The 24,226-nt window shown below is 46.1% G+C and overlaps 1 long non-coding RNA gene across 1 annotated transcript in view; it reads left to right on the top strand.

Annotated features, from left to right (window-relative positions):
• LOC137445683 (uncharacterized) overlaps nucleotides 1-18,209 on the top strand; it is a 71,708-nt gene extending 53,499 nt beyond the window's left edge. The window contains exons 2-3 of the long non-coding RNA XR_010988457.1: nucleotides 13,209-13,288; nucleotides 18,134-18,209. This is a non-coding gene — a long non-coding RNA (uncharacterized lncRNA). The remainder of the gene's footprint in view (nucleotides 1-13,208; nucleotides 13,289-18,133) is intronic.
• Nucleotides 18,210-24,226: the final 6,017 nt, after the last annotated feature.

Raw genomic sequence — 24,226 nt, forward strand, 5'->3', positions numbered from 1 at the left:
AATTTGAGACGAAGAAATGCAAATAAACACCCAGTTCCCTTCTTCCTTTTCACCAGGCTAAGCAATTCCTCCTGCGCCACCATCCACGCCACAGGCTGCCAAGGGCATGAGAATTTGATCGATGGAGATTCCGCTCTTTGATTTCCATTTGAATCCTCTCAGCAGCTCAGCTCCTGTTCTGAATTTGATGACTTGTGTGGGGAGGGTAAGGAGGTGGGTAAGACAGAGAATTAGCAGTTTCTGGGTGGTACTCCTAACGACTGCAGGCTGTTCTCTTTGCTGTCCCCACTCCTGGTGGCATGGTGGTGTGGTTAGTGTGCACTTAGTACATTAAGATGCAGTGATTATTTAATTTAGAGTGTGGGTTTGGGGGTTGTTTGTTTGTTTGTTTGTTTTCTTTGACAAATAGATAAACTTTAACATTTGCTAAGTTGGACATTCCATAGCTTGGTTGGCTGCAGTGTTAATTTGTTGTTATTTTTTTAATACATTCTACAGTGTTGCTGTTCTTGAGTAACCTTGCAGAGAAAGGAGCTGAGGTAGCTGAACCCCCAGGCTATTTTTTCTCCATCAGCTGCATTTCTGTTCTGCCTATATGGTTTCATTTATTTATTTTTATTATATTTGAGTTATTTTAAGGAATAACTTTTAAGGAAGCTTCTCTGTTCTCCCTTTCCTTCTGTGGCTCATCCTGTCTCATAAATTCAGGTCCTTTTGACACACAAGGGATGGCAGGCCATGGAAGAACAATATGGTTTGTAAGTGCTGGGTAGGTAAATGTACAGCAGCCACATGGGCCACCTTATGTGATTTCTTGGCTAGTAGATAGTTTAACTGACCACCAATCCTGCCACCCCCTGCTAGAGCAGTGGAAAATATGGGTTTGATTTAGAGCCATTTCAGTCACTGGGCTATGCACAAAGTAAAGACAGGATCATAGGTTGGAAGAGACCTGTAAATCATCAAACTCAACTGTTAACCAAACACTGCCAGGTCCACCACCAAACCATGTCCCTCAGCACCACATCTACACAGCTTTTCAATCCCTTAGGGATACTGAGTCCACTGTTGCCCTGGGCAGCCTGTTCCAGGGCTTGACAACACTTTCAAGGAAGAAATCTTTCCTAATATCTAACCTAGACCTCCCCTGGTGAAACTTGAGGCCATTTCCTCTTGTCCTATCTCTTGTTATTTGGGAGAAGAAACCAACTCCTACCTTGCTCCAATCTCCTTTCAGGTAGTTGTGGTGAGTGAGAAGGTCTCCCCTCAGCCTCCTTTCCTCCAAATTAAAAGACCCTAGTTCCCTCAGCTTCTCCTCGCAAGACTTATGCTCTTCACTAGCTTTGTTGCCCTGCTTTGGACATGCTCCAGCACTTCAATGTCCTTCTTGTAATGAGGGCCCCAAAACTGAACCCCGGATTCAAGAGGTGAATCCTCATCAGTGCTGAGTACAGGGGCACAATCACTGTGCTGGACACATAATTTCTGGTCTTGGCCAGGATGCTGTTAGCCTTCTTGGCCACCTGGGTACATGCTGGCTCATGTTCAGCTGGGTGTTGACCAGCACCCCCAGATCCTTTTGCACCAGGCAGCTTTCCAGCCATTCTTCCTGAAGCCTGTAGCATTGCATGGGGTTGTCATGACCCAAGTGCAGAGCCTAGCACTTGGCCATGTTGAACCTCCTCCCACTGACTTCATCCCATCGATCCAGCCTGCACAGATCCCTCTGTAGACCATTCCTACCCTCAAGCAGAGGATACATCCTTAGTCTCCAGGCTGCTGTTTGCTTTACAGGCACAAGCAAGCACTATGCTTAGGTGACTCAGATGCTCAAGTGCTCCCATTCTCTGTGTAGGACCCAAAGGGGATATTCCCACCTTGTTGTAGTTCACCTGTGCTTTTTATGAAGAAGGATTATAGTCAAGACACATGCCCATAATTTTACTGAAAAATAGGAGCTCAATAAAGTCACACACCCCCATTCCCTGTTCCCCTGTACTACTGGGGGGGGGGAGGGCATAAAGAAATGGGGAGTGAAGTTGAGCCTGGGAAGGAAGAGTGAAGGGAAGGTGTTTTAAGATTTAGATTTTATTTCTTACTACCCTTCTCTGATTTGATTGGCAATAAATTAAACTAATTTCCCCAAATTGAGTGTGTTTTGCCCATGATGGTAATTGTTGAGTGATCTCCTTGCCCTGATTTTGACCCACAAGCCTTTTGTTGTAATTTCTCTTCCCTATCTAGCTAAGGAGGGGAGTGAGAGCGCTGCTTTGGTGGGCATCTGGCATCCAGCCAGCATTAACACACTGCAAGAAGCTGGATACCATTAAGCCCTGTCCAGCAGATATTTCTCTGTTTTAAGATGGCTATTAGGAATTTCTGGGTGGTATTGAAGACACATCTACATGTGAAACAAATGAATTCAGCCCTTGAATATCTTTTAAGGCACTTAATGTTTCTTTGCCACTGTACTGTCTGAACACTTTATGGCTGTCACTGATTTAAATCCCCATGATGCTGTTACAAAGTGAAAAGCAGGTAATTATTAGTTTTGTTTAAGAGCTATTGAGCTGAGAATGATGGAGCTGACAATTCGTGTACCAAATGCAATCCTTGCAGCACTAGGAGGAATGATTTTCTTCTCATTTAACAGGACTGACCTGGCTGGGATAGGAAGATGTCTCTGAGAACAAGCAGCTTCCTCCATGTAGAACGCATTAGAGTTACATAGAATTACATAGAATAAACCAGGTTGGAAGAGACCTTCAAGATCATCATGCCCATCCATGCCATCCGTCTTGCCAAGGTCCTGGTGTATAAGTATATGCCTCAGCAGAGGGATTAACTCAGCAGAGTTAATCTAATGCTAATCTGCACTAGAGAGAAAAACCTTCTGCAGCTCACTTGTGCTCCACAACACCAGTTTGGCCTGAAGTTACACCAGTGATTAGAACTGATGGGCAGGATGTTTTACTGTGGGAGACTTGACACAGACCACCCAAGAGAACAGGTCTTTTTGGGGGTGGCTGAGGGAACTGGGGTTGTTTAGCCTGGAGAAAAGGAGGCTAAGGGGAGACCCTCACTTTCTACAGCCCCCTGAAAGGAGGTTGGAGCAAGGTGGGGGTTGGACTCTTCTCCCAAATAACAAGCAACATGACAAGATGAAATAGCCTCAAGTTGAACCAGGGAAGGATTAGGTTGGACATGAGGAACAATATATTTCCCAAAAGGGTTTTCAAGCTGTTTAGCTTGGAGAAAAGCAGATTGAGAGGGCAACCTGCTGTCAGTGACTCTGCTTATGCAGGAGGGTTGGACCAGATGATCTCTGAAGGTCCCTTCTGACCCCCACCATTCTGTGATGCTGTATCTCTGGGCCACTTCTATAGCTCTGGAAGCGAGGTCCAGCAAATCAACAAGAAAAGGATCTTCTCCAAGAATTGTGTTGCTCACAGGGAGAATAATCTATTTCCCATTCTGCAGGGCTGTAAGGAAAATTATGGAGATGATTTGTGTCCTGAATGAGACCTGTGTGCTTTTCGTAGTATCATAGTATCAGTCAGGGTTGGAAGGGACCACAAGGATCATCTAGTTCCAACCCCCCTGCCATGGGCAGGGACACCCCACACTAGATCAGGCAACTTTTGACTGCAGACGTGAGATTTCAGAGCACCTCATCTATGAAGTTCAGAGCTGAAGTCTGAAGTTGTTTCAGGCTGAAGCCTCGGGCAGTTTTCTGGTGGTGACATGGCTGAAAGCCAATGTGTCCATCAAAGAGCTGCTCTTGTTTATTCATTTTTCTGCTGTGCTCACTTGATGCATCTTGCAGATGGAAAAACTCAGTCCAGCAAGAAGCTATTGGCACTTCTTCCTAGACATTGCTCCGCAGAGCACGGCTGCGTTTTTGCTGGGACTAGCCTGATGCTTGGCAGATTCAGTCCCACCCCAGGGGTGTCTTTGAACCCAGGTCTCCTGAAAGATATTTCTCCTTACAGCAGTGTTTTCAGAGAAGTTAAGTGTAAAGTAAATACAGGGAAGGACGAAGGACGTATTTCAGGCTAGCAAAAAAGTTTTACAGCTTGGAATAATTCCTGGATTAAAATACTGCCCTTGGAAACTGCGGTCAGGAGCCTGTTGTGCATAACTCCTCCTTGTATGTTCATATGGTTGACAAAAATCCAAAGCCAGTTTCAGATGCTCTTTGAGCTGGCTGCCACAGCCTTCCACAACAGCTGTAACTGGATTAGTAAGACACGGAAAGTATTGCAATGCTGCCTGCATCCGATCGCCTGAGTAAGGATTCAAATCTTAACTGGCAGGCATTGAGGTCTACAGCAGGCTGCAAATTGCAAAGCTTAGGTTTGCTGTTTAGCTCATTGCCTTCTTATCTCCTTTGGAATTGTCAAGGGTTAGGGCTGGGCTGGCCACCAGATGAGTGACAGAGGCCCTTTATGAAGCCTTCTCCCTTTCCAAAGGGAATAAAGGGAAGACAGTGTGGGTTGGGAAAGAAACTAAACCAGCTTTAGTGGAAAGAAGAACAATAAAATGAAATAGATACAAACCAGTATGGAACTCAACCCCCTGACGGCAATGACATCATTGTCACCACTGATGCTGTGGGCAGGCACTGAGGAAGTCCCAGACGGGACTCAGCCTCAGAGAAGAACCAGGTTCAGGAGCTGGATTCTTGAACTGGACTCAGAGAACACACAGGTTGGGGTTGAAGGCAGAAGGGACAGAGTCCTCCTTGGATGCTGGCCACTGAAGAAAAGGCTTGACCCTAGTGATCCCTCTGCTTTAGTGACTCTCCCCATCAGCATTCTTACTGCTAGAAGCAGCCACTGTCTGTGCAAATATCCCCTGAACTTCAGAAAGTGCCCTCACTGAGCAGATACTGGGCTGAGAAGTCAAATCACAGTTCTATTCCAGCTCAAACCACAACAATAGCTCAAAAGACAACCCAGAATCCTGCGCTCAGCCTCTACCACATTGCATACCTTTGGGTCAAGGACTGGCACCTCTGAAAGCATTGAAGATGCAGGTTGGATATGTCCAGGCTGCATGCCAGACCTTGCCTGAGGAGTGACATTCCTCCTAGATACCAGGCTTGACCAGAACTGGTCAAAAGCCCGGTGACACTTCAGGGTGCAGGCCTGGCGATGTATTTGATGGTAGCTAATGAAATGTTCACTGTCAAGCAGCACTGCAAAGTGATTGAGCTGCTGTGAACTTTTCAAATTCCATCAAAATCCTGCTGAGGATAATGGGAACAGCCCAGGGGGATTCCACTGTGAATCCAAACTGAAAGCCTGACCAATTCTGTCAATGGAAGGAACGGCTGTTTTAATGTGCCAAAGCTGAACTGCCAAGTCAAAACCAGCTGTGTTTCACAGAGCTGCTAGAGTCAAAGGTCTGCCTGCATTTGCTTTTTTTTATGATTCATTGATTTTTTTTCCTCCCTTAAAGTTTAAACCTTGGCTTTCTACCTCTGATTTGCCTGGCCAGTTTCAGAGATTTTCACACAGAATCACACAGAATGGTGGGAGGTGAAAGGGACCCCTGGAGATCATATAGTCCACCCCTTTGCTAAAGCAGGGTCACCCAGAGTAGGTTGCACAGGATTACTTTCAGGCAGGTTTGGAATCTCTCCAGAGAAGGAGAGTGCCTCTTTTTAAGTATCCAAAATATCAAATGAATTGACAGTTCTGGGCCCCTCAGGTCAAAAAGGACAGGGAGCTGCTTGAGAGAGTCCAGCACAGAGCCCACATGGATGATGAAGGGAGCGGAACATCTCCCTCATGGGGAAAGGCTAAGGGAGGTGGGGTTCAGTAGCTTGGAGGAGACTGAGAGGTGACCTCATTCATGTTTATAAAGATGTGAAGGACAAGTGTCAGGAGGCCAGGCCCTTCTCAGTGATATCCAATGATGGGACAAGAGGCAATGGGTGCAAGCTGGAGCACAGGTAGTTCCATGTGAACATGAGGAAAATTTTTTTGGCACTGTGAGGGTGACAAAGCACTGGAACAGGCTGCCCGGAGAGGTTGTGGAGTCTCCTTCTCTGGAGACTTTCAAAACCCACCTGGATGCATTCCTGTGTGACCTGCTCTGGGTGATCCTGCTCTGGCAGGGGGATTGTACTAGATGATCTTTCAAGGTCCCCTAATATTCTGTGATTCTGTGGCAGTTTTCTCCTTTTTGGCAACTTCATCCCAATTTAAGCATTTTTGTTTTAATTACTCCAACAATGAAATTTCTGCACTGGGTAAGGCTACAACCTCTCCTTCCCCTCTGCTGTAGCAGTGGCAGGAGGCAGAAAGAAGAGTATTTAACTTGGGATATCTTGAGCATAAACCGGCTCCTCTGTTATTTTTCAGTTAGTAATGAACTAGCTGAGAACTTTGTCCAGTGGTGTGAATATATGGTAGGGAGCCAGGACTTGTTCCTTCTTTTAATCATCAGGAGAAGCCAGCTTCCTCTCTGAGCAGATCCTCTTCCAGGAGAGCAGGACACCTTTTTGACTGTGCCCTTGTTCTGTATGTTAGATTGAGCCTTTGTTGTTTTGTTGGTTTTTGTTTTTCCCTCCTGCTTTATAAAGATGACACAAGGCAGCAGCATCCCTCTGGAAGGTTCACTGAGAAGATCATTAGTGAGGCAAATTTGGCTGTGGTTGTTCCAGGTGTATGCACTTATTGCACCTCTTGATCATAGGATCACAGAATTGTTTTGGTTGAAAGAGACCTTTATGATCATTAATTCCAACCAGTATGCCAGCCCTGCCAACCAGATGTTAACCTGTCTTGAGAAATCATAGAATAGGTTGGAATAGACCTTTAAGATCCTTGAGTCCAGTGAGGAAAGCCTCAGAATAGCTTGCTGGTAGGCTCCAGTGTTGACTTCTGTCTGGAACTCAGGTTTTCATTGGTGTAAGCAGCTTTGTAACTCCAGCTGTGTGCCTGAGGAAGAAGCATTTTCCTGTGTCTGATGAAAGATTAGCTTTTGGGGATGTCCAGCAGAAACTGGCTCTGAGAGACAGATGCATTTCCACTGTGAGGTGCAACAGAGCTCTGCCAAGGTCACAGAGCTGGGGGATAAGTTTCTTGCTTATGGGAAAGGATGAAGACCTGTCACTTCCAAATGATTCTCACATTGTTGTTAAAATAACATCTGCTTCACCTGCTTTATTAGAGCACTTGGTATTAATCTGCTCCAGATTGCTTGGCCACGATCATTCTTCTTGTGACATGTTAAACTCATGTTTAAATGAGACCTCTGCCTGGCGAGCGTGTCTCAGTGAATCTTGCTTATTACAGTAACGTGCTTTGGAGAGACACACATTATTAATTTGTAGAAAATGATATAAATTGAAGTGCCATAGAACAAATCCTGGCTTTGAGATGATGGGAAACATTCCATCTTTCCAAAGGAGCCGTGTGTTGGATCCTTGGTTTAGAGAGATCGCTTCTCTGTTACTTTCCAGTGCAGGTTCGTGTGGCACCGGTCTCCAGGGTATCTCAACCCTGTTTTAAAGCAGAAATGGGAAGTTAGTCACGAGATCTGTGGTGGTTATAAGCCAGATGTTCTTTTTGTCTTCTTACTTCACAAGTGGGAGGACAGAAAGCAGTTTCTCCAGTGTCTTGGTTCTTGATGTGCCATTTCCTCATGAGACGTTTAACTTGGTTTTTTCCAAAATCATGGAGTCATAAAGGGTTTTTTTTTTTGGGGGGGGGGGCATGCTTTATCTAACTAGACATTTATTTTAACCCCCCTGTGTGCTAACAGAGCACAGAAAGATTCTGTGTAGCCAAGAATAAAACAGCTCTGGCAGCAGTGCGCATAATTACAGGGCTGCTGTTTAGTCATCAGTCACGGCAGGCGTGGATTTGGTATTTTCTTTTCTGGTGAGTTCAACATTTATTTCATTTCAGATGGAAAGAGAAAAATTTGCATGAAGGGTTTAGTTTGCTCAGCACCATAGGGCTTGACCCACCTGGTTCCATTAAAAGCTGTTATCAAGGCTAAAAACTAAGGTGCTGATCAGGGGTGTGCTTACAAGGTAATAAAGTTCCCTTCAATTTGGGAAAGAGCCTGAAGCACTGGGCCGTGTGGTTCAGCAAAGATACAAATGAGCCCTCCAAATTTCAATTAAAGAGCTCCATTTTTCTGCATTAGCTGGTTTATTTTTTTTCCCGTGCTAGGATAAACCCATCTGGAAGAATGGGCAGAGAAATATTTCAGCTGCCTATTTGTAGTGGGAAAATGGGTTTCTTTTTTAATATATTGCTCATATTGAACTTCTGCTTTCTTTATCCTTTTTCGCCCCTATTTTTTAATCTTCCTCTATGGTGCTGCAAATCAGCAAGAAGAAATCAGCAGCTGGTTGTTGTTTGCCTGCAAATGAGCTGCCAACGTCCTGCAATTCTGCTGGCTTGAAATACGGTCTCATCTTTATGGTAACATGAGAAGAGCCAAGTGGGGTGGTTCTCCAGGAGCAGGAGTGTGGGTGGAAACACAGGGGTTTTGTGGCATGCTGGTGCTCTTAAAATCCTCATGTCTCAGTCTGTGGGGAAGTGATTTTGGAAGAATTAGGCAGCATCTATTCAGGGTTAAAGGGTACAAATCAGGAATTAGTCATGCTTGTTTCCTTGTGTTTATCAGAAACATCTGATACAGCTTCAGATTTCCATATCGTGGCAGTTTAGGCTGGGTGCCTCCTTGTTTCTGTCATGTAAGTTACACTTCCGGTGTCCAGAGGGTCCAACCCAGTAGGTGGAGACAGAAAACAGCGTATTTCATACCCATAATGTCCTGTGCCCTACAAATCCATCTGCAAAGTAATTCTCTTCCTCTTTCTTCCCTCTCTGCTCCTGTGGGAGATGCTCCCTATTGGATAATGGTGGGGGAGTATCTCAAGGCCTCTTAGGCCTGGCTAGGCCTAATACCAGGAGGAGAAGGGGGATGACAGTCTCAGACCTGGGCAGCCTGAGACTAGCCTAGCAGTGGGGGGGGGGGGGGGGAGAAAGTGCCCTGGGGGTTTTGGGTGTACCCTTAGGTAGGGAGAAGGAAAGTGCTGGGAAGCTTTTGGGTGTGCCATAGGGGACTCTCTATGCTTTGGGATTCTTTTGTCACTGTGCTTGTAGCTTCTGTAAAACACTTGCTGCTTTTCCATTTCAACTTGCCATCACTTTTGCCATCCATTTGTGTGATGTCCACTGGATAAGGATTTTTCTGAAGAATTGCAGGGTCTGATCCTTAAAGTGTGCCATAACTCCTGAGAACAAGTTCTTAGTTTCTGAAACTTGTCCAATCCACCCAGCTCAGTACCGCTATGCCCTTCTACATAGGCTGAAATGCTACTCCTTGGTGTGTGTGATGTTGTATGTACACATGTAGTAAAACAAGACAGAAAAAACAGATGTGAAGGTATAAAAAGCTGGCAAATAGCAGAACTTTGGGAACTGAGAAAAATAAGTTATGGAGCTGGGGTTGTTCAGCCTGGAGAAGGCTCAGGGGAGATCTAATAGCAGCTTTCCAGTACCTGAAGAGGGCCTACAAGAATGCTGGAGAGGGACTGTTTGCAAAGGCCTGTAGTGATAAGACAATGGACAATGGTTTGAAATTAGAGAAGAGTAGACACAGAATACAGAATTAACCAGGTTGGAAAAGACCTTCAAGATCATCAGGATGAGGTATAAGAGATTCAAATTAAAAAAGGTTAGCTTTAGATTAAATACTCAGAATAAAGTCTTTAAAATGAGGATGGTGAGGTACTGACAGAGGTTACCCAGAGAGGTGGTACATGCCCCACTGCTGGAAACATTCCAGGTCAGGTTTCATGGGGATCAGAGTAACCTGATCTAGTGGAAGGTGTTTCTGCTCATGGCAGGGAGGTTCGAAGTAGATGATCTTTAAGGTCTCTTCCGACCCAAAGTATTCTACTTTTCTATTACATGATTGGTGTGCCTGGCATATACTTAAGCTTAGCTATGAGCAAGAGCAATAGAAACTTTTAAAGTTTCTTTAACATTAGCACATTAGTAAGAGCCATAAACTGAAAGATGAAGAGGTAAGAGCCTCTAGGAAAGTGAGCTGAGCTTTAATTCATGCTTGTGGATATCACATCCCTGCCAGAGACCTGGCTCCTCCTGCTCAGGAGCTGTCATTGCAGTTGCCCTTTAGAGTGGCCTGGCAGAGGATTTGAAGGAAGGAGACCAAACTAAAGCAATGTCAGGGCACAGGAGTCAGTGCCTGGTTTAGAACACAGTGGCCAAAACTCCATATCCACAAGAGGTAATGCAATTCCTAACATGTAGTGGGTGGGAGTTGTGGTTTCTCCACTGCATTCAGAATCCAGAATCATAATTAAACCCTCAGTTTTAGTGCAGAGGACCTTTGGGTTTGGTTTGGGTTTTTTTTGCCATCCTGCTCTAGCAATTACACAGAGATGTCAGCTGAAATCAATAACAAAGGCAAAATTTGGGAATGGCAACAGGATGTGTTGCTGCTATTGATCAAAGGCTACAGGGCTGGTTTTAAACACTGCTCCTCTCTTTGATCCTTTTTTCCCTATTGATCGAACACAGCAGATAAACAGCCCTCTGCGTAGCACCAGCATTTGTTATGGCTTTTAAGCTGACTAAGGACAGCTTTGAATTAAATATGAGGCTTTAAATGATGGGTTTCTGCTAAGTGCTGCCTATAAAGACTTCACTTGCAGTGGAGATACAGTTTCATTGAAGCGTGGTGAGGGGAAATCTAAACAGGTATTGTTTTGCTTTCCCATTTAAAAAGCAGATAAAATATTGCAAAATCAGCTACAGGAAAGGCAAACCTGTGGCAAAAGCAAAAAAAAAGGCAAAATGTGGACCAAAGCAGTTTTATTTTACCATGTAGTCACATGTATAGTGCTCTCTCACAAACCCTCTTCTCATCTTGACACTTTTCAAGATTCTGTAAATTAGTGAAGGGTCTTAAAAATGTGGATCCAAATGGAACTACCAAGTACAATCTCATAGTTCTGCCATCACTTCCAGTGAAATTAATAGGGAACTTTTCCCCTGACTTTTTAATGATCTGGATTGGACCCTTGGCTGTCATTGTTAATGTCTTGGAAAGGTCAGGATCGATTTCCTGACATCCTTTTTGTCTCTAAGGGAGACATAGCAATATTGCTAGTCCTCTTCCTTGGTAATTCTCAGTATAATTGAAGTTTCTCTTCTGACCATGGAATTACAGAGACAAACAAACAAAAATCTGCATTTTGGGGAAGCTGATCATATCTTAAATGACTAAAGTCATAGAATTGTTTTGGTTGGGAGAAACCTTTAAGATTATCAGATCCAATCATTAACCCAGCACTGCCAATTCCACCACTGAACCATGTCCCTTAGCACCACATCTAGAATAGAATAGAATAGACCAGGTTGGAAGAGACCTTCAAGATCATCGCATCCAACCTATCATCCAAAACCACCTAATCAACTAACCCATGGCACCAAGCACCCTGTCAAGTCTCCTCCTGAACACCCCCAATGATGGTGACTCCACCACCTCCCCGGGCAGCCCATTCCAATGAGGAACTTCCTCCTAACATCCAGTCTGAACCTCCCCTGGTGCAGCTTGAGACTGTGTCCTCTTGTTCTGGTGCTGGTTGCCTGGGAGAAGAGACCAACCCCCATCTGTCTACAACCTCCCTTCAGGTAGTTGTAGAGAGCAATAAGGTCTCCCCTGAGCCTCCTCTTCTCCAGGCTAAGTAACCCCATGTCTTTTAAATCCTTTTAAAGCCTCTTCCAAGGATTTGGAGAAGAATTTTTTCCTGATACCCAACTCAAACCTCCCCTGGTGCAAATTGAAGCCCTTTGCTCTTGTCATTCATTATTTGAGAGAAGAGGCCAACATACACCTCACTACAACCTCCTTTCAGGCTGTTGAAGAGAGCAAGAAGGTCTTCCCTCAGCCTCCCTTTCTCCAGGCTAAACAATCCATTTCCCTCAGCTGCTCCTCAGGAGACCTGCTGTCCATACCCTTCACAAGCTTAGTTGCCCTTCTCTGAATCTGCTCCAGCATCTCAACATCTTTCCTGGAGTGAAGGCTCCAAAACTGAACACAATATTCAAGGTGTGGCTTCACCGGTACAGAAAAGAGGGGGACAATCACTTCCCTACTGCTGGCCACACTATTGCTGGTACAAGCCAGGGTGCTGCTATTTCTGCACAACGTCAACTCTTCCCTCACTCCCCAAGGTTATCCTGAACTTGCAGTACTGTACAGCCCTTCTTTGTCCTTTGAGGGGGTTAAAAAAGGACTATTCCTGCAAGTGTAAGGAGCCTCTGTGAAGGTTCCACTGAGCAGGCTTGTTTGTCATGCCATGAAAAGGTCAGTGCCACCAAGCCAGTGCTGTCACTGTACTAAAAGGTTGATGTTAGTAATGTGATTTGGAAGTGTGTTTGCGCTGCTCTTGCAAGGGGACAGAATGGAACTGTTTCTCTGGCTTTGGTGGTTGATGCTCCATGTGTCTGAAAACACAGGATTTGATTGAAAGATTCATATAGTGGTTTGGGTTGGAAGGGAACTTCATCTAGTTCCACCCCATTGGCATTGGCAGGGACACCTTCCTCTAGACCAGGTTGCTCAAGGCCTCATCCAACCTGGCCTTGAACACCTCCAGGGAGGGGACATCCGTGACCTCCCTGGACAACTTGTTCTAGAGTCTGAGCACCTTCACTATAAAGAATTTCTTTCTAATATCCAGTCTACATCTGCCCTCCTCAAGCTTCAATCCATTCACTCTCATCCTATCACTACAGGCTCTTGTAAAAAGCCCCTTCCTGGCTTTCTTGGAGGTCCTCTTCAGGAAAGCTGCTATAAGGTCTCCCTGGAGCATTCTTTTCTCCGGGCTGAACAATACCAGCTCCATGACAACTCTCACAGCCTGTTCCCAGGTAAATGGCTGTGCTTAAAGCACTACAGTCCTTGCAGTAGGAATATAAAATCCACCCCAAAAACTAGAGAGGGCAAGGTTGGAAAGAGGCTCAGGGAGCTGACGTTTGAAAAGGATAATCCATGCACTCACTTTTCTTTTTAAAGGTTTAACCTGCCCCACCTGCCACTAGAGAGGGTTTAATTTCACATGTTGATGTTGGACTGCTTCTTCAGGTGAAATATTGACATCTAGGCTCCACTGAACTCACTGCCTTGCTCTCCTTTGTTTTCAGGATAGTGGTGTTGGGAAAACAAGCATCCTTGTTCAGTTTATCAAAGGCCGCTTTCAACGCGCTACCGAACCTACCACTTCGTAAGTACCACATGCAGTATCCTTCTGCTTCTGTTTATTTTTCAACTCACTGCCCTCTGCTGAGCTTCTTTACTTGTCTTCCACATCTCTGAATACTGTGTCTTTTTCTTCCTTCCTTCCTTCCTTCCTTCCTTCCTTCCTTCCTTCCTTCCTTCCTTCCTTCCTTCCTTCCTTCCTTCCTTCCTTCCTTCCTTCCTTCCTTCCTTCCTTCCTTCCTTCCTTCCTTCCTTCCTTCCTTCCTTCCTTCCTTCCTTCCTTCCTTCCTTCCTTCCTTCCTTCCTTCCTTCCTTCCTTCCTTCCTTCCTTCCTTCCTTCCTCCCTCCCTCCCTCCCTCCCTTCCTCCCTCCCTCCCTCCTTCCCTTCTTCCCTCCCTCCCTCCCTCCCTTCCTTCATCTCTTCTTTTCTTTCTCTCTCTCTTTCTCTCTTTCTTTCTCTCTTTCTCTCTCTCTTTCTCTCTCTCTTTCCTTCTCTCTCTCTCTCTCTCTTTCTTTCTCTCTTTCTTCCTTTCTTCTTTTTTTCTCTAGCTTATCAATCTCACTCAACTCTTTACTCTTCTGTAATGGATTTCAGCTCATGTTTAGAGAGTCTGTGCCTGCTCCAAAGCAGGTCTGCCCTGCTCCCCCTGTTTTAGGAATACTAAGGGCCCTGCACATGCTTGCAGCCCAGAAAGCCAATGACATCCTGAGCTGCATCAAAAGCAGCATGGCCAGCAGGTGGAGTGAGGTGATTCTGCCACTTTGCTCTGCTCTGGTGAGACCTCATCTGGAGTACTGCATCCAGCTCTGGAGCCCTCAATACAGGAAAGACATGGACCTGATGGAATGGGTCCAGAGGAGGACCATGAAAATGACATCTGCTATGAGGACAGCCAGAGGGGGCAGGGGTTGTTCAGCATCAAGAAGGCTCTGGGGAGACCTAATGACAAATTTCCAGTACCTGAAGGGAGCTTACAAGAAGCTGGAGAGAGACTGTTTACAAAGGCCTGTGGTGTTAGGATGAGGGACAATGGCTTCGAACTAGAGAGGAGTAGATTTAGGTTGAATGTTATGAGCGAGTTCTTTACCGTGAGGGTAGTGGAACACTGGAACAGGTTGTGCAGGGAGGTGGTTGGGGCCCCATTCCTGGAGGTATTCAAGCTGAGGCTCGACAGGGCTCTGGGCAACTTGATCTAGATGAGGATGTCCCTGCTGACTGCAGAGGGGGTTGGACTAGATGACCTTTGGAGGTCCCTTCCAACCCAAACAATTGTATGATTCTATGGGTGAGAAGGGCTGATCTGGCTTGTGTGCCAGAGCTGTTTCAAGGCATCTGCAAAGGGTTGGTATTGATTTTACTGTGTGTTGTTCAGCAGCTTAAACAGTATCTTCCCGAGCTCTGTCTTTCAGTGATGGAGTCTCAGCTGGAAGCTGCACATTGAAGTTCCAGAATGATTTTGGACTCCATGATGTCATGAATAGAGAAAAAATGGATAGAGAGGAAGGAAGCACACGATGAATAACTTTACTAGACTACAGGGCACTTGTTTGCAGTGAAGGAATTGATGGGGACTTGAGTGCTTCTTTCCTTCTAAATCATTAGCAGCCTTTTTCTCCAAGTGGTTTCTGTTGCTAAGTAAATGGCTTCTGATCAAATGGAAAAGAAAAAAATCCCTGCAATGTTCATCATTATGACAGCAGAGGGAGGTTGGAAAGGCAGAGAAAGACCTTGGGGTGCTGGTCAATGGCCAGCTGAATAGGAGCCAGGGGATGGCTGGACCTGAGCCTGGACCTGAGCAAAGCCTTCGACACTGTCCCACACCACATCCTGGTCTCCAAACTGGTGACACATGGGTTTGATTGGTGGACCACTAGATGGATAAGGAACTGGCTTGATGGCCGCACCCAAAGAGTGGCTGTCAATGGCTCCATGTCCCAGTGGAGGCCAGTGACAAGTGGAGTCCCTCAGGGATCAGTCCTGGGACCTGTCTTATTCAACATCTTTGTGGGGGACATGGACAGTGGCATTGAGTGCACCCTCAGCAAGTTTGCTGATGACACCAAGCTGTGTGGTGCAGCAGACACGCTGGAGGGAAGGGAGGCCATCCAGAGGGACCTTGACAGGCTGGAGAGGTGGGCACAGGCCAACCTCATGAAGTTCAATAAGAGCAAGTGCAGGGTCCTGCATCTGGGTCGAGGCAATCCCAGGCACAAATACAGGCTGGGCAGTGACTGGCTGGAGGGTAGCCCTGAGGAGAGAGACTTGGGGGTGCTGGTGGACAAAAAGCTCAACATGAGCTCTCAGTGTGCACTTGCAGCCCGCAAAGCCAATCAGATCCTGGGCTGCATCAGGAGAAGTGTGGCCAGCAGGTCGAGGGAGGTGATCCTCCCCCTCTACTCAGCCCTGGTGAGACCCCACCTGGAGTACTGTGTCCAGTTCTGGAGCCCCTATTACAAGAGGGATGTGGAGGTGCTGGAACGTGTCCAGAGAAGGGCCACAGGGATGATCAGAGGGCTGGAGCACCTCTCCTATGAGGACAGACTGAAGGAGTTGGGGCTGTTCAGTCTGCAGAAGAGAAGGCTCTGAGGTGACCTAATTGTCGCCTTCCAGTATCTGAAGGGGGCCTACAGGAAGGCTGGGGAAGGACTTCTCAGGATATCAGGTAGTGATAGGACTAGGGGGAATGGAATGAAGCTGGAGGTGGGGAGATTCAGGCTGGATGTGAGGAGGAGGTTCTTCACCATGAGAGTGGTGAAGCCCTGGAATGGGTTGTCCAGGGACGTGGTCGAGGCCCCGTCCCTGGGGGTGTTTAAGAGCAGGCTGGATGAGGCTCTGGCCAGCCTGATCTAGTGTGGGGTGTCCCTGCCCATGGCAGGGGGGTTGGAACTAGCTGATCCTTGTGGTCCCTTCCAACCCTGAATGAAACTATGAAACTATGAAACTATGATGTCCAGGTGGTTAAGAAGGCCAACAGCATTCTGGCTTGGGTCAGCCATAGTGTGACAAGCAGGACTAGGGCAGTGATTGTACCCCTCCACTCAGCACGAGTGAGGCCACACCTTGAATACTGGGTTCAGCTTTGGACCCCTGACCACAAGAAGGACATTGAGGTGCTGGAGCAAATCCAGAGAAGGGCAATGAAGCTGGTGAAGGGTCTGGAGAAATGATTTTATGAGGAGTGGCTGAGGGAACTGGGGCTGTTTAGCTTGGAGAAAAGGAGGCTGAAGGGACACCATCACACTCCCTACAACTTCCTGAAAGGAGATTGGTCTCTTTTGCCAGGTAACAAGCTCAAGTTGCACCAGGGGAGATTTAAATTGGACATGAGTAAAAATTTGTTTACAGAAAGGGTTTTTTGTGTTGTTGTTCTGTTTTTCAATGGGGGTGATTGGGGAAATAATCTACCAGAGTTTGGCAGTGTCTCCTAGCCAGCTTTCAACTGAAATGCTGTGGTACAAGAAAAGCCTGTAGATTGTAACCCTGTTTTCTAAAAGAAGAAGAATCCTCTGTGAAAAATACAAGAAGCCACAAAGACTTGTTCCTCTGAGTTGAGGGGGGAAATCTTCTTTCTGTTGGTTCACCATGTTTATTCCAGAAGGTGATTTTGTTTTTCCCTGGTGATTCATAGAATCTTTCAGGATGGAAAAGACCTTTAAGCATATTGAGTCCAACCATTATCTAGCTGTACCAAGTCTGGTGCTAAACCACGTCCCTCAGTACCACATCTCTGTGTCTTGTAAACACCTCCAGGGTTGGTGATTCAAATACCTCCCTAAGAAGCCTGTTCCACTGTTTGAGAACCCTTTCAATGAGGAGCCTAAGCTCCCCCTGGTGCAACTTGAGGCCACTTCCTCTCATCCTTTCACTTTTTACAAGGGAGAGGAGATCAGTCCCTGACTTCAACCTCCTTTCAGGAAGTTGCAGAGAGCAAGAAGATCTCCCCTGAGCTAAACAACCCCAGTTCCCTCAACTGCTTCTCACAAGACTTGTGCTCTGAACCCTTTACCAGCTTTGTTGCCCTTCTTTGGACACACTCCAGCACCTCAATGTTCTTGGAGTGAGGGGCTCAAAACTGAACCCAGTATTTGAGGTGCAGCCTCACCAGTGCTGAGTATAGGGGACAGTCACAACGCTAATCCTGTCACTATTTCTGCCACAGGCCAGGATGCTGCTGGCCTTCTGGCCACCTTGGCACATGATGGCTCATACCAGCCAGCTGTCAACCGACACCCTGAGGTACGTTTCTGCCAAGCAACTTTCCAGCCACTCTGCTCCAAGCCTGTAGTGTTACATGGCGTGGTTGTGACCCAAGTGCAGGGTCTGGAACTTGTCCTTGTTGAACCTAATCCCATCAGCCTCAGACCCTTGAGTCAGTCTCCTAAGTCTAACTGATATGATGCACATTTCCTGGTGTGATGCTGGCTGATGCTTTTTTCTCAGGTCCATATCACAGGATGTTAGGAATTGGAAGGGCCCACTAGAGATCATCAAGTCCAACCCCCCCTGCCAGAGCAGGACCATAGAATCTAGTGCAGGTCCCATAGGAATGCATCCAGACAGTATGACTGAGAAGATGGAGCTAGATAGTAACAGAAGATGTGTGTAAGCAGCAGGATCATTCATGTTCCTGGGCCCACTCACATATGCCCTCTGAACATTCAGAGGCTTTTTCCTTCTTTTAGAATCCATGTTTAGGTATCATGTATTTTATCAGAGGAATGGGAGATTTTCACTTCTGTTTAGGCGTTTTATCAGGGTTTAGCAGTTTCCCCATAAGCAGTCTAATGCAGCAGAACTGACTAAGGTCTACAAGTTGTATGTTCAGGGTGTGGGTCATGGTACAAATTTCTGCTGCTTCCTCTTTTTCAGAGCATTATTCCTGTATAAATCTATGATCTGTGGGAAGGAGATCCATCGATTTCTCATATGGGACACTGCTGGTCACAAACAGGTGAGTTTCACTTTGCAGTTCAGCTCTGTCATCTGTAATGTATTGGTGTAGTTTTTCTAAGCCCTTCATCTTCAGAAGACCTTCTGCAGGTGATTTTGGGTGTCCTATTTCTCCTATCCTTAGCCCTTCCTGCTGTATCACTCCCACAAACTCCTTCAGTTCTGTCCACAAAACCACTTGAAGTACATGCTTTGATCGCTGTTCCTACAACCTAAACAGGTGAGGTTCTCATGTTGAAGAGCATGGTAGACCAGTGCCAGAAACACTTCCACAGAATCACAGAATGTGAGGGGATGGAAGGGACCTCAAAAGAGCATCCAGTCCAACCCCCCTGCCAGAGCAGGATCACCTAGAGCAGATCACATAGGAATGCATCCAGGTGGGTTTTGAAAGTCTCCAGAGAAGGAGACTCCACAATCCCCTGGGGCAGCCTGTCCCAGTGCTCTGTCACCCTCACAGTTGAAAAAGATTTTCCTTATGTTCATGTGGAACCTTCCATGCTCCAGCTTGCACCCATTGCCCCTTGTCCTGTCATTGGACGTCACTGAGAAGAGCCTGGCTCTGTCCTCCTGACACTCACCCTTCACATCTTTGTAAACATGAATGAGGTCAACCCTTCAGTCTCTTCTTCTCCAGGCTAAAGAGCCCCACCTCCCTCAGCCTTTCCTCATGAGGGAGATGTTCCACTTCCTTTACTTGTTTAGGAGAGCTGCTTTAACTGCTTCCATGGATCATGTACGCATGTGTTGGGGAGAGACACAGAGGTTACCACCACTGTATCTACATTACATGACCTCATTGAAGCAATCCATGCACCATGAACAGTATCTATCTAGCTTGGGAGCCTCTCCTTGGGGAAATCTGGGCATATACGTGCCCCCTTCCTCTTGCCTCTGAGGCAGTGGCTGCCAACAGACAGAAAATCAGTGTGGAGAGAAGCAGAGGCAAAACCCAGATGTGTCACCAGATTATCCTGACACATAAGCTGCTCAAAGAAATGGCACAGGGAGGGATACAAGATTCCTGACATTCTCAGCTGGCAAAGAGTGAATGGAAAAATGTTGTGCATGAAAGCCACTATCAGATACCATTCAGCATTTTATAACTTTGAGTAGCTTTCTTTCTGTGATTGATGGCTGAGATTCCAGTTCACAGGATTTGCAAGATGAATAAAGCAGGAAAGATCTTTCAGTACTTAAAGGGGACCTATAACAAAGATGGGGAGGTACTTTTTAGCAGTGCCTGTTATAACAGGACAAGGAATGATGGTGTTAAACTAAAAGAAGGGATATTTGGAGTAGATGGAAGGAAGAAATTCTTTACACTGAGAGTGGTGAAACACTGTCCCAGGTTGCCCAGGGAGGTGGTAGATGCCCATCCCTGAAAACATTCCAAGCTGGGTTGTTTGGGGATCTGAGCAACCTGATCTAGTTGGAGATGTCCCTGCTCAGTGGGGTTGGACTCAATGACCTTTAAAGGTATTTTCCAACCCAAATAATTTTATGATTGTATGATCTCTCTGTGTCCTGGGTATTTGTGGCAGTTTAGGCTGGGTGCTTCCTGTTACTGCCACATAAGTTACACCTCTGGTGTCCCGAGGGTCCAGCCTGGTAAGGTGGACACAGGAAGCTGTGTAATTCTACCCATAATATCCTGTGCCCTGTAAATCCATCTGCAAAGTCATTCTCTTGCTCCCTGTCAGGTAATGGTGGGGGAGTATCTCAAGGCCTGTTAGGCCTGGCTAGGCCTAATGCCAGGAGGAGAAGGGGGGTGGCAGTCTCAGACCTGGCCAGCCTGAGACTAGCCTAGCAGTGGGGGTGGGGAAGAAAGTGCCCTGGGGGTTTTGGGTGGGGAGAAGGCAAGTGTTGAGAGGCCTTTGGGTGTGCTGTAAGGGACTCTGCATACTTTGGGATTCTTTTGTCACTGTGCTTGTAGCTTCTGTAAAACACTTGCTGCTTTTCCATTTCAACTTGCCATCACTTTTGCCATCCATTTGTGTGAGTGTTATTCTTTGTGAGTGTTATTCTTTTGCCCCTTTCAGGGGCAAGAGAGGATCTGTCTGGTCTCAAACCAGGACAGTATTCTTTTGCTAGACAAATTAAAGAAGATACATATATAAGAATGAACACTTTTTGCTAAATGTGTAGGGCATTGGAATAATATCCCCAGGGAAATGTTTGATTCCTCAACACCAGACACTTAAATTCAGGGTGCATCTTTGTCTAGATTATGCTTCTCCCAATACAGGATGGACCAGATAATCCTTGAGGTCCCTCCTCACTTGGTACTTTATCATAGAATCATAGAATGGTAGGGGTTGGAAGGGACTTCTGGAGATTATCTAGCCCAACCTCCTTGCTAATGCAGGTATGCTTCAATCAGGCTGCACAGGAACACATCCAGTCAGATTTTGAAAGTCTCCAGAGAAGGAGACTCCACAACCTCTCTGGGCAGCCTTTTCCAGTCCACACACAAAGTAAAGAAGTTTCTCCTTAAGTTCAGGAAAAACCTCCTGTGTTCTAGTTTTTGCCCACTGCGCCTTGTCCCAGCTCTAACACCACTGAGAAGAGCCCAGCCCCATCTTCTTGATGCCCACTCTTTAGATACTGATCAGCATTGCGAAGATCTCCTCTCAGTCTTTTCCAGGCTGAACAGCCCCAGGTCTCTCAGACTTTCCTCTTCACAGAGATGCTCCAGACCCCTCAGTATCTTTATAGCCTCCACTGGACTCTCTCAAGTAGTTCTTCTACTGTCTCTCTTCAACTGGAGAGTCCAGAACTGGCAAGGGCAGGTCCTCATCTCAAGGAGCATTTTCACCCTCTGCCTTATGACACTGTGTCTGAATCACCAGGACAACTACTGTCACTCAGAAAAGAGGGGGCTATAGAGTGGTGTAGATATCTCATCAGTCAGCCTTTTCCTGGAGATCAGGGAGTTGCTCTGGTTGGAAAGATCCTTTAAGATCATCAAGTGCAACTGTTAACCCAGGACTGCTAAGTCCACCACTAAACCTTGGCCCTCAATGCCACATCAACATGTTTTTTGAACACTCCCAAGGATGGTGACTCCACCACTTTCCTGGGCAGCCTGTTCCAGGGCTTCATAACCCTTTGAGGGAAATAATTTTTCTCAAACCTCCCATGGTGCAGCTTGAGGCTGTTTCCTCTTGTCCTGTCACTTGCTACCTGGGAGAGGTGACAGACCCCCACCGGGCTCCAGTCTCCTTTCAGGAAGTTGTAGAGAGCAAGAAGGTCTCCCCTCAGCCTCCTTTTCTCCAGACTAAACAACCCCAGTTCAATGGTGCAAAACAAGCCCACAGCTCAGGGTGATTCCTATCAAGGTTTAAATTGTGGCTTCATCTCTTAAACAAAATTAAAAATCCCAGAGTTCAGCACAGTGAGCTTAAAAAGGGCAGAGATAAATTGTCCTGCCCTACAAACACAACCCTCAGGCTCCTCAACTATTTGCTCTGAAATTTCTTAGCTGGCAAAATGAAAAGCTGGCAGCCACCCAAGGCATTCACACAAAGCATTGTAATTAGAAGCTACTTAGGGCACCATGAAGCCAAAATATATGATAATAAACCCATCATTAACTAACTTGTGAAACGACACCTCTTAGGGGAGGGAGGGTTTGCTACCAAGAAGGTAATTGTCATGCTTTTAAGTCCTGAAATCCATGACAGCAGTTTCAAGCTGATGAGGAAAAAGTGAGATTAAGGGGGGAAAAGTGAGATTAAGGGGGGAAAAGTGAGATTAAGGGGGAGAAAGTGAGATTAAGGGGGGGAAAGTGAGATTAAGGAAGAAAATGAGGTTTGGAAAGCAGTGTGGGGTGGAGGGAAAGCCCCTCTGAGAAGCAGAATACAGCAAGCTTGTCTGCTAGCACTGCAGCACAAAGCCACTGAGTCTGCAGAGACCAGGATGGAGGCATACAATTTCTAGCAGGTGGATTTTGTTAAATGGGCTGCCAGTTGAAGATTCTCCCTCTAGCCAAAAAAGGAAAAAGGAAAAACAAGACAGAAGGATTAAGAAACTCTCTCCTTTTATAACCAAGTACAATGTGAATTTGCCACAGCAAAAGCTGCTCAAGAGCTACGTGCCCTTCTCCAGCACCTCCTTCAGGATGTATGCTGAGCATTGGGTCCCACCAGTGCTGTGATAGAAACACTTCTGAGGTCCATTTTTTGCTTCATTGTTGGCATTCTGCAGAACTGACATTTGCTTATTATTTCCCACAAAATGGCCTTTTTAGTTCTTTCTTTACTCTGTCCATGATTCCAAAAGACACAGAAGAAGTAGAATATGCTATCTGTTATCCATTTACAACAGAAGTTACCTGTTCTCCGTGACCAACGGATGACTAGATGCTCTGTATATTTAAGGTTCTTCAACTAACCCAGCTGCTCTCTTTGGCAATGAAAGGCTGAGAGACATGGGGCTGTTTAGCCTGGAGAAGAGAAGACTAAGAGGGCATGTTCTCAATGCTCATCAATATCCAAAGGATGAGGGGCAAGAAAATAGGCTCAGATTCTTTTCAGTGGTGCCCAGCAACAGGACAAGGGGCAATGGGCACAAACTGAAACACAGAAAGTTCCTCCTAATCTTAAGGAGAAACTTCTTGCATATGAGGGGGTCAGAGCACTAGAGCAGGATGCCCAGAGAGGTTGTCGAATCTCTTCTGGAGAGATTACAAACCTGCCTGGACATTGTGATCCTGGGCAACCTGCTCTGGACAATCCTGCTTTAGCAGAGGGGTTGGGCTAGATGATCTCCAGAAGTCCCTTCCAACCCCACCATTCTGTGTTCTTAAAAGCTTTTAAACTCAGCAACAACCAACATTTCTGAAGGCTTGCAAAGTTCCAAGTGGCTATCTGAAAGTTGATTTATTGCCTCAAGGGGGTGCTGAGTGCTTCCAGCTGCCTCCTCTGAGCACCCAGAACACAGCTCCTTTGCAGACACAACCACATGAATTTCCAGTTTCTCCCAGCTGACTGAAGGTAGCCAGAAGGCTCTTGCAGAACATTGCTTAAATAAGAACTTGCAACTAAAATTATGTATGAGTGGTTTCTCTACACCCTCCAAGCTGGGAGTTTCCCATTTTTTTGCCCAGAGAAACTCAGGAAAAGGAGGAGAAAGCTCATGGGAAAAAAACCAACCAACCAACCAACCAAAAAACACAGAGAGAGAGAAAAATCATGTAAAAGAAGAAACTCATGAACAAGGATAAAAGAAGTGCTGCAGTTGCTTCCCCCTGACCACTCTCCCATGGTTAAGGTTTGAGCTTAATTTTCATAGCTTAAGTGGGCCCAAGACTCTTCTGCTGTGAAAGCTCCACATCAGTACAGATCAGACAGAGCAAGAGCTGGGGGAACACAGAGCACCCCCAACTCCAGAATGAGCACAGACAAGTCCTATGCTTGGCCTCATCCTGAGGAGAATGAAGCCAAAAGAAGGTAATGTTGAAAGAGCAGGAGAGCCTAACACTGCTGTTGACAGTTTATACAATAGAGGCATTGATGAGATTTCCAGATATTAGTGGTGGAATATAAAAGCCTTAACTAAAATTGAGAAGAACAAGGGAAGAACAAAAGGTCTCAGAGCAGAAACAGCACTCAGAAGATGTTTATTAGTACACTCTGAAAAATAGCAGTAGGCCCAGAAGATGGAGTAAGCTGGAAGCTTTGGGTCATCACTGTTGTTCAGAGGATAACAACAAGCAAATTAATGGGGGGAGATATTTGATCTTGAGTTGCAAACCAAAAGGAGCAACATGAGCCAAAGTAGCCAAAATCCTAGATATAAAGTAAAAGTGAATAAGCTGTTGAGAGGCATCATGTGTTTAGCTGTAAAATGGGACCTGAAACAGTATGGACCTCACCTTGGGAAGCTTGTCTGCCTCTGTAGTTAGAGCTCAATGCCCACCAACTTTGGTGTATCACTCCAGTTCCCTATAGTGAAGGACTGGAAATACTGCAAGCACAGAAAATGATCATCCCTGGCTGAGAGAGGTTG

The sequence above is a fragment of the Melanerpes formicivorus genome, unplaced genomic scaffold (genome assembly GCF_026170545.1).
Source record: "Melanerpes formicivorus ecotype bairdi unplaced genomic scaffold, bMelFor1.0.p_v2 SCAF_15, whole genome shotgun sequence".
Classification (NCBI taxonomy): domain Eukaryota; kingdom Metazoa; phylum Chordata; class Aves; order Piciformes; family Picidae; genus Melanerpes; species Melanerpes formicivorus.